Source organism: Poecilia mexicana, unplaced genomic scaffold (genome assembly GCF_051168715.1).
Source record: "Poecilia mexicana isolate PSO_F unplaced genomic scaffold, ASM5116871v1 scaffold_1, whole genome shotgun sequence".
NCBI lineage: Eukaryota > Metazoa > Chordata > Actinopteri > Cyprinodontiformes > Poeciliidae > Poecilia > Poecilia mexicana.
Window position 1 is genome coordinate 165081 of NW_028263370.1, and position 9886 is coordinate 174966.

Below are 9886 nucleotides of genomic sequence, written 5' to 3' on the forward strand. Positions count from 1 at the left end.
TGGCTCAGGGGGCTGAACGGGAGCACCTAGAGAGGCTCGGTCTCCCTCAGGGTGTGGTGCATACCATTCAGGGCGCACGAGCCGCTTCTATCACAGCGTTATATGCTTCGAAATGGTCAGCCTTTCGATGCTGGTGCGCTGGAGAGGGCGTGGAGCCCATTTCATGTCCTTTAGGCTGTGTGCTTTCATTTCTCCAGCAGCTGATGGACAGAAACTTAGCTTTCAGCACCACTAAAAAGTATGCTACAGCTATTTCCTCCTGCCATGAGGGTTTTTGATGACAGAATGGTGGTTTCTGAGAGGTGTGCGCAGAAGCAGACAGGTGTCACGTCCACTTACTCCTCTGTGGAATTTTACACTGGTCCTGCACGCTCTGGTTGAAGCTCCATTTGAGCCTTTAGCCTAGGCTCCTCTTAAGTTCCTGTCTTTGGAAACTGCTCTGCTGTTGGCCCTTACGTCTGCAAAGAGAGTGAGCGATTTTTCCGCTCTCTCTGTTGCTCCTTCTTGTCTCGGAATACGAGTCGATGGCAGATCAGCTGTGCTGCGTCCCAACCCTGCTTTTACTCCTCAAAGCATCACAAGCTCGTTCAGATCAAGGGAGATATCTTTGGAGGGTTCTTATCCCCCTCCTCATAAATCTGAGACAGAAGCTGCTTCTCATCTTCTCAGACCATGCGCCTGCTCTCTTGTTATGTGGCACGCACGTCTGCACTGCGTCTGTTCGTGCACTACAGAGATAACTCAGTGGGGTGTCCTCTGTCTGTCCAGTGTCTTTCTCACTGGTTGTGTGAGGCCATCTCACAGGCTAAACACTTCTTCTGAATTGGATCCTCCAGAGAATCTCAGCACTCACTCTACCAGAGGGATTTCATCCTCCTCAGCTCTGTGTGGAGGAATGTCTGTGGAGGACATTTGCACGGCAGCTTTCTGGTCATCTCTGTGCTCATTTATTCCATTTTACCTGTGTGATATTTCCACATTCTCTATGACCCATTCTGTCCTCAGAGTTCTGACAGAATAATTATTTTTTGTCACATTTATTTACAAAGCATTTGAGAACAACACAGTTGTCCAAAGTGTTGTATAATATAAGTTACCTGTTCTGTTAATCTTTACACTGTTACACTTTGTAACGTTCGTTGTTCTTGTTCACAGCAGCAGGTCTGTTTGTCTCAACCTTTCTGACCATATGTTATTTTCCTCTCTGGTCTTCTGTTGTGTGGGGGGCCAGGAGTGCATAATTACGCACTCTAGGCTGAGACTGTTTTTGTTATATGCAAGCAGATGGTTCATGGTGGTGGTCTGGATGGACCAGCAGCCACGTGCAGAGGGGGGCCTGGGGGTGCTTGAGCACCTGCCCCTTTTGCTCCTTGCCCCCAAGTGGCCTTTTGGTCAATTTTTTTATTTTTTATTTTTTGGTATTTTCTAAGCCCTCTTCTGACGCATTATAACATGTACTAAAATTATTTGTTTTTTGTTGGGCTTCTTCTTTTTGTACAACATAATAAGCCGGTTACCTTTGACCTTTTGCCCGTGACGCATGACGCAGTTGTCTCTCGCGGTAACTGGCGGCTAACTGGAGCTCAACATAGCAAACTTTCCAGATTACAGAACAGTTTTTGGTGAATTAAAAAAAAAACAACGTTTCTGGTGAATAAAGTGGAGTAGACTTGCTACTTGTCAGATGACGGAAAACCACATTGAACTTTGTATCGTTTCTGCTTCAGCACGGAGTAGCGGTTTAAGCAGAGAGGTAATGAAATACAACAGACACTGACCGGCCTCTGCGTCTGCCTTTCTCTGAAGAACTACTGAGCGGGAGGAGACAGCCAGATGAGGAAAAACTGCTCTTATCTATCGATTCAGTATTTTTATCATACAGACATTAGGCTGTTGTTGTGCTACTAGCTAGCTGCTGGCTAAAAACTTTGCTAGCAAAGCTAGATAACAAAAAGCTTCTTCCCTGTATCGTTAATGATCATTCTTCAGTGTTGCTTATGCAATACGGGGCACATCACCCGTCCAAAACCTGTCATCTCCATAATGGACATATGTCTTCTAATTTCCTTTGCTGCATAATGTACATTGCATTTATTCTGGTGTTAGGTAAATGTATCTTGAAGGAGAATAGCACTTAAATAAAAGTCCAACAAGGATATTCATTTAGAATTAAAAATAACTCACCCTGAATTACCATGATAGATATAATGTATAATAATAGTGTGTCATTAGTGAAGGGGAAAAAACTCAATCCAGACTTTAAGTAAGCTTAGGGTCTGGTTCGCAGAGTATGCAGTTATTTTTTCCCCCCAATTATCAATGGAAAAAAAAAAACTAACCTCAGTTAAGTAAAATAAAATTGTAATATTTTAAACCTTTGGAATTGTAATGATTTCTTTTTAAAAACAAAAAGTTTTGTTTAAAAAACTTTTTTTAAATTAAATAACTCATTTTTGTCTGGTGAACTTAAAGTTATTTGCCAAACATAAACTTTTATTTGCACACATCAGAAATCTTTTGTTGTGATTTTGGGCCCTGCCCACGACGTCATGTGAGAATCACAAGCAAAACTTTGAGTCAAACAAAAACTTAGAATAGCAAGAAAAGATTTCTGACATGCACAAATAAGTTTGTTTTGCAGATATTTTTTTCACTTTGAGACAAAAATGTGTGATTTTAATTAAAAAAAGTTTTTTAAGCAAAACTCAGTAGGCTTCTCATGGTGACATGCATTAATAATTAAAATTTTGCTTTTGTTTTTGTCTTTTTTCTGCAGTTCCATGTTAAAGTTTGATGCAGCTCTGCTTTCCTGAATGAACACTGAATGAACCATCTTCATCTCCACTACAAGTGTAGCAAACAGGCAGCTTTTTTATAGATTACAATACACTAAAAGGTTGCATTGTGCCCTTGTTTATATTTTTAATAGTGTAATTCTGTGAAGACAAAATATGTCTGGTGGTCTAGCTCTGATTTACATAACTTGCTAAATTGCAGGTTTGAATATTGCAATACTTTCCTATAGCAAAATAGACCTGCAGAAAGAAATTACTAATAAAATATCTTGCATATGCATAGTTGTATGCTCTATATAGAGATTTTTCTTAACTTTGATTGTATATCTCACAATTTTGTAATTTATCATTGTTTATTAAACTCTGAAAGCTGTGTGGCTTTAATAGTCTGTCCTAGAAGGCAGTTAGATGTGCCCTTTTTTTTTGAGCACCTGCCCCTTTAGTGGTCTCTGCACGGCCCTGGGACCCAGTGAGGCATAGACTACACGAAATAGCCTATACGAAATAGAATGTTGGTTACGTATTGCAACCCCAGATTCTATGAGTATAGAATCCCTTTAAGCTGTGGGCCTCACTGGTTCCTGAATAGCGGAAGAAAAAGGCTGTTAGGGAGCCATTTGTTCAGTCTGACCGTTATTTATACAGACTGGGGTGAGTGTGGACTAAGCTTTTTTCAGTGCTGCGCTGCACGCGAGGGATAAACCCACTACCGATAGCCTTAAAGGGCTGAGCCTATACTCATAGAATCTGGGGTTACAATACATAGCCAACATTTCCAAGGGATAACAAGGTATTGAAAGTAATGAAATAACAAACTGCGGTGTGACTTTTATTAATGTGTTTTACTCTATTGAGCATTGAAAGTAAATAAAACATGTTTCATGTCTTTTGCTTTAAGTATTTACTTACTGGAGGGTTTTTTGTTTGTGCTGCAGAGCCACAGCTAACAGCTAGCTCCTCACTTCAGCAGCTCTAACGGAGCCTGTGTTGTTCAGTGCTACTGTTGCTCCTCCTTCACTATTGTTAGAATCATTGTTCTAACAATAGTGGGGGGGGGACCTAAAAATTAATTATTTTTTTTCTTAGATGAATGGCAGATTTACTTCGTTCTTTGTTTCTATTTCCTTTTTTACATTGATATTGTTTAATACAAGGGTTTCTGTCATTATTTCTTTGGGGAGGAGGCAATTCTAGACTTTTCCGAGATTGGGGGGAAAAGTCCCCCCCAATAGGCATACATTCCCCAGAATTTACGCCTATGTGTGAATGATCTAATCATCTGACTGTTGATTGCAGCCACTCCACATTATTAGCAGAACTAAAGGGCCCCAAAACCAAATTTTGCTTAGGGCCCTACGGAGGCTTGCGCTGGCCCTACTGACCCCCCCAAAATTATGCTTAAGAAATGTCCTTGTTTATTGCCCCTCTCCCCCATAAGTGAGATAGGATTTACTCCCTTGGGATACCCAAGGTCAAGAATGTATTGATCATACATTGATCAGTCAGGTTTTCATCTTGACATGGTGTTAGTTTGTGACCAAAGACCAGACTGAAACCAGCAGTTTTAGAGCTCTCAACGTTTTTCTTTATCTCCAGCTTCACACACTTCAATCCATTTTACAGGATGTCACGCAGTCAAACAAGAGGGGGAGAATCTCCCTCTCATCTGAACCACCTGGCTTTTAAGGGATTGGTTCCCACCAGGACTAATTAAAGGGGTGGAAAGAAACAAACATTTGTACTAAACTATATAACTAAAAATTTTTTTTTACACATTTACAATTAACTCAAAGAAAGCTAAAAACAAAAACAATCTAGATCCAAACAAAATCAAAAATACATCTCTCCTCCCTCTCAGACAATGGATTTTCCCAGTGAGGCTGATTGAAAACACCAGGTCCTTGTCAGCACTGCTCATGGGCGCTTCCATGGCAACACATGACCAGGTGACCTCAAAGAGAAGAGAAGAGAAGATGATTAAAATAAAGTCAATAAATCAAGTTACTTCCCCCAAACACAAAATAAATTTACCAAATAAAGTAGAATATATAAAGTACACAAAAACAGCACCTGTTAGGGAGGGGGTAAATCCCTCACAGATGGTACCAAGTGTTTTTTAATTTCTTGGAGAAGGTAAATCTTTTATATTTCAAGGAATCTGTAGCTTGTGTGCTAATAAATGGAGGTTCCATTCAGGTGCGCTCAAGAGTGCCAGTGCCATCCCGTCACCATTTAAATGCAGACTGGTGTCTAAGACAGTGATATCCAAAGTTGGCCTTTGAGGTCCAGCATACTGCATGTTCTAGTTCTCTGCCTGATGATAGTAACTTCCTCCTCAATGTGTTGTTTGCAACCTGGGTGCTTTGTGCATTTTCATACAAGATAGACTTTGTTTTTAGAAGTGGGATCTCTTATGGCTTTCCTATAATGATGGTTTTCTTTTTACTTATACTGTTCAAGGTAACACTTTATTTGAAGGGGGTTGAATAAGACTGACATGACACTGTCATAAACATGACATAACACCTGTCATGAACATGAATAAGCCTTCATGAATATTTATGACTGTTGTCATAAAGCGTCATTCGGTAAATTATGACACTTTTAATACAAAGTTGACATTATTCAAAATGTCTTTGTTATGACAACTTGACATTAACCAAGAGATCATTACTGATATAAATTTGATATAAAAGTATTACTGATTGCACTTTAAAATTAGGTAACTTATGTTATTAAAGATAAAGTTTAAACAGTAATGATTTCCTGGTTAATGTCAAGTTGTCATAACAAAGACATTTTGAATAATGTCAACTTTGTATTAAAAGTGTCATAATTTACCGAATGACGCTTTATGACAACAGTCATAAATATTCATGAAGGCTTATTCATGTTCATGACATGTGTTATGTCATGTTTATGACAGTGTCATGTCAGTCTTATTCAATCCCCTACAAATAAAGTGTTACCCTGTTCAGTTATAATCTGCCTTAATTTCTGAGGCTTGTAATGTAAAATTGAGTTTCTTTATTCTACTTAAAGTACATTCTTTCACTTATTAGATTGACTTTGTATTTGATTCTTTTGTGTTTTCTCTGGTTTTTTGTAAATTGGCTTTCTTTTCATTAAATATATTCACATCAGTGTAACGGTTATTAGATATACAGATGAAATTCCTGCTAAAATATGTTCACGGTTATCCTGTAATTGGTGGTTTTTGGCGCCCCCTACTGGTTACCTATAAATTGGATGAGAAACCAAAAATTCCACACAGTTGGTTCAGCGCTCTGTTGTGGTAAGTCAACAAATCCGGTTCTCTTCCAAATGGTGTTGGAGGTTTGTTTAGGAGAGTGACTGGAATCTTTGTTGCATTGCACAGAGCCATAGGTTGACCAGTAGAGAGGCTCACTGCGCCATATGTGTTTTGTCAACCACTGATTGCAGGTAATTATGTTATATTGATTGTCAGTAATTTGTTTTGTCGGATATGTATATCAGTTTGTCAGTTAGTTTGTTATATTTATCAGTTTGTCAGTTGTGGTTGCCATTCTGTTTGTTTGTTGGGTTCTATGGCAACATGACATGTTCTTTTCCACTAATCCCCAGAGAGCTTTTAATGACTGTTGTTATATTTATTATTCATATTTTTATTTCTATTCTGAAACTATACGATCAAATAGCCTAGAAAATATGTCGGAATTCACTATAATTGTTTGTAAATTCCACACAGTTGGTTCAGCGCTCTGTTGTGAGCCATAGGTTGACCAGTAGAGAGGCTCACTGCGCCATATGTGTTTTGTCAACCACTGATTGCAGATTGCAGATTGCAGATTGTAATAAATCATCTTAAAACCAACCAACCGGTCTCCGAGTGTGCATAGCAGGACGGAAGGGTAAAGACAGAGCTGTTACATTGGTGCCGTGACCTTGGACTTCAATCAAGCTCATCGAACCTGTGACCGTCCTAGCTGCCACATCGGGTTTTGAAGACATCAGTTCACACTGTGTATCTGATCATGTTCACAGTTGATACGGTAGCATTACAATGCAGTGTAAAGATATTACTGTACACTGAGAACTTTTATGTGCCATTACAGTAACTCACAAATTACTAGTTTTCTTTTGTTGTTTTGATTTATTTTGTTTATTTATTTATTCCAAGTTGGTGATTTTATTTCCTATTGTATTTTGGATTCTGAATATCTTTACATTTGTCAAACTCCTGAACAATGTCTAATCAAAGTAACCACTTTTGGTTTAGCACACCCATTAGTATTGGTAGGGGAAGAGGTGTGCTTGCTCCTATTCCTTTTTCTGTTGATAGTCCTGCTCCAAGTGGTCTTATGCCCTCATTAGATGAGATTCCTGGTGCTAGAGTCCACAATCCTATTGACTATCATGGCAGCACATGTATGCCTAACATTATACCAACACCAAGTCCTAATAGTGACAGTTCTGAGCGTGTAGCAGCCCAGATGAAATCTGTTTTTCAGGAGATAGGACATGAGTTGGCTGACACCATTATGTCACGCATACAACCACATAACACAGTTGCTCCCAGTTCTACAACCACACAAACTGTAATGAGTACTGTGGGTCAGTCCGGTTGTGTATCTGATGTATCCCAAGTTCGGGTTGTCATGCAGAGAAAGGTCAAAGAACCTCCATGTTTTGCAGGTAATGGCTCAGATTCCATTACATTCCATGACTGGGAAGATCAAATGAGAACATTTGTTAGGAAAAGCGATGTTAAGATTGAAGAACAGGCTGATGAAATACTTATGCATCTGAGGGGAAAAGCTAAGGATGTAGTTAAATTTGGGATTAGAAATAGCAACATTAATATTACTGCTCACCCTGACATGATTTATAATCTCCTCAGAAAACACTTCGGCTCTACTAAGTACTCTGCTGTCCCCTTAGCCGACTTTTACTCGACTTTGCCCAAAGACCAGGAAGACCCATATGACTACTGGCTGAGACTAAACCGAGCAGCTGACTTCGCCTCTGACTGCCTGAGAGAGCAGGGCAAATCATTGGAAAACCCTGAGATGGAGGTGACCCGTATGTTTATTAGGAATTGTCCCTGCAAAGACCTGGCTCTCACTTTCAGGTCCAAAACTATTGATAGGTGGTCAGCATGTGAAGTCCTCGAGGTGCTGAATGAGTACCATGCTGAGATGCACTGTAAAGAAACTTCCCCAGTACACCACGAGAAGACAGTGGACATTAAAGTGCACAAAGCAGAGGTGAGCCATGGCTTAGTCCCTACACATAACAGTCAGGAGTACCCCCAGACACACAGCCCTCAATATGTGTCCCTGACAGATGTAATGACCATGTTAGAGAAGGTTCTGCTGCATGGAGCCTCTGATCAGTCACGTGTAAGAAGACGAGCTCCACCCAGGCGACCTGTAGACAGTACAGACAAAATTGATGGTTTCACTATTAAACCATGTATTATTTGCAAAGCTGATGACCACAGTGCCTTGTCACATTGCCGAGAAAATAGGCTTTGTTTCAAGTGTTATGATCCAGGCCATTCACGCCACAACTGTCCAACCAAAAGAACTACTCCAGAGCATCAGGAAAACTGACTGGTCTGCACACAGGGGAGGACAGTGCAGATGAACTCAATAAACCTCCCACCAGTAATGAGTTACCAGAAATCCAAGATAATGCATCCCTCTATGAGTTGTACAGTAGTACATTGACACCATCCAAGAAACTGATACTCCAGGGATCCCAAAGAATAGCAGAAACTAACAGCCTGTTCTACACACCTGTGTCTGTACAGAATGGGCCCACCCTCAAAGCACTGTTAGACAGTGGTTCAATGGCTTGCACAATAAGTCAGACCTCTATTCAGTCCCTTTTACAGCAGTGTCCTGACATAGCAAAAAGCACGGCTGAAGATTATGTCATCATAGGCTGTGGTGGACAACAGATTTTCCCCAAAGACATGTATGACCTTGATGTCATGGTTTATGGATGCAGGATGATAATTCCAACAATGGTTGTTCCAGGCCAGACAGAACAGATGATTCTTGGCAGCAATGCCATCAAACACATTCTAACCCAACTAAAGAACACTGATAGTTACTGGAGACTAGTTTCCTCACCCAACAATGGCCAGACACCCGACCACTGCCAATTTCTGTCACTGCTATCCAACACAGAACGTTGGAGGGGTGATTGCATTCCAGATAAAGTAGGGACAGTGAAAGTCAAGAGTTGTGTGACCCTGAAACCACAGAGTGAACACCTTGTCTGGAGCAAGTTACCTGAGTCAGCAGTTATGTCGGCAGGCAGTACAGTGATTGTGGAGCCAACACGGTCTAAAGCTGGGCCAAAACATATCCTTGTTGGCAGAATTGTCACTCCTCTTTGGGGAGATCGATGGGTACCTATTAGGGTCATCAATCCGACAGACCGAGTTGTAGTACTGAGGAGAAATACCAAATTAGCAGATGTGTCTCCATGTATTGCAGTTGAGGACCTGCCAAAAGCTGACAAGATTGAGTGTAATGTGCAGTGTGTACAGAGTGAAGTTGTGCAGCCAAAGTCAGAGGAGGACATGATGTATGCACTGAAAGCTCTGGGTCTGCAAGATATTGACCTGAAATCATGCGAAGTGTCACTGCAGTGGAAAGACAAGCTCCTTGACCTTATTGTGCAGCATGAGACAATCTTCTCCCGTCACAAAATGGACTGTGGAGAAGCTAAGGGGTTTGTTCACCGCATTCATCTTGTTGATGACAAACCGTTCCGTTTACCCTACAGACGCATACCACCAAGCCAGTACGAGAAACTGAGAACGACTCTGAATGAAATGGAAGAGAGAGGCATTATCCAGAAGTCAAACAGTGAATATGCATCTGCACTTGTTCTGGTATGGAAACCAAATGGTGACCTCAGAGTCTGCACTGACTTCAGATGGCTCAATGCGAGAACCGTGAAGGATGCTTACCCACTACCGCATCAAGCTGATGCTTTGGCTGCTCTTGGTGGTAATGCCTTCTTCTCAACAATGGACCTGACATCAGGCTTTTATAATGTCCCGCTGCACCCTGATGACAAAAAATATACAG

The 9886-nt window shown here is 40.8% G+C and overlaps 1 pseudogene; it reads left to right on the forward strand.

Annotated features, from left to right (window-relative positions):
• Positions 1 to 277: 277 nt before the first annotated feature.
• LOC148161003 (uncharacterized) lies at positions 278 to 9626 on the forward strand (annotated as a pseudogene).
• Positions 9627 to 9886: the final 260 nt, after the last annotated feature.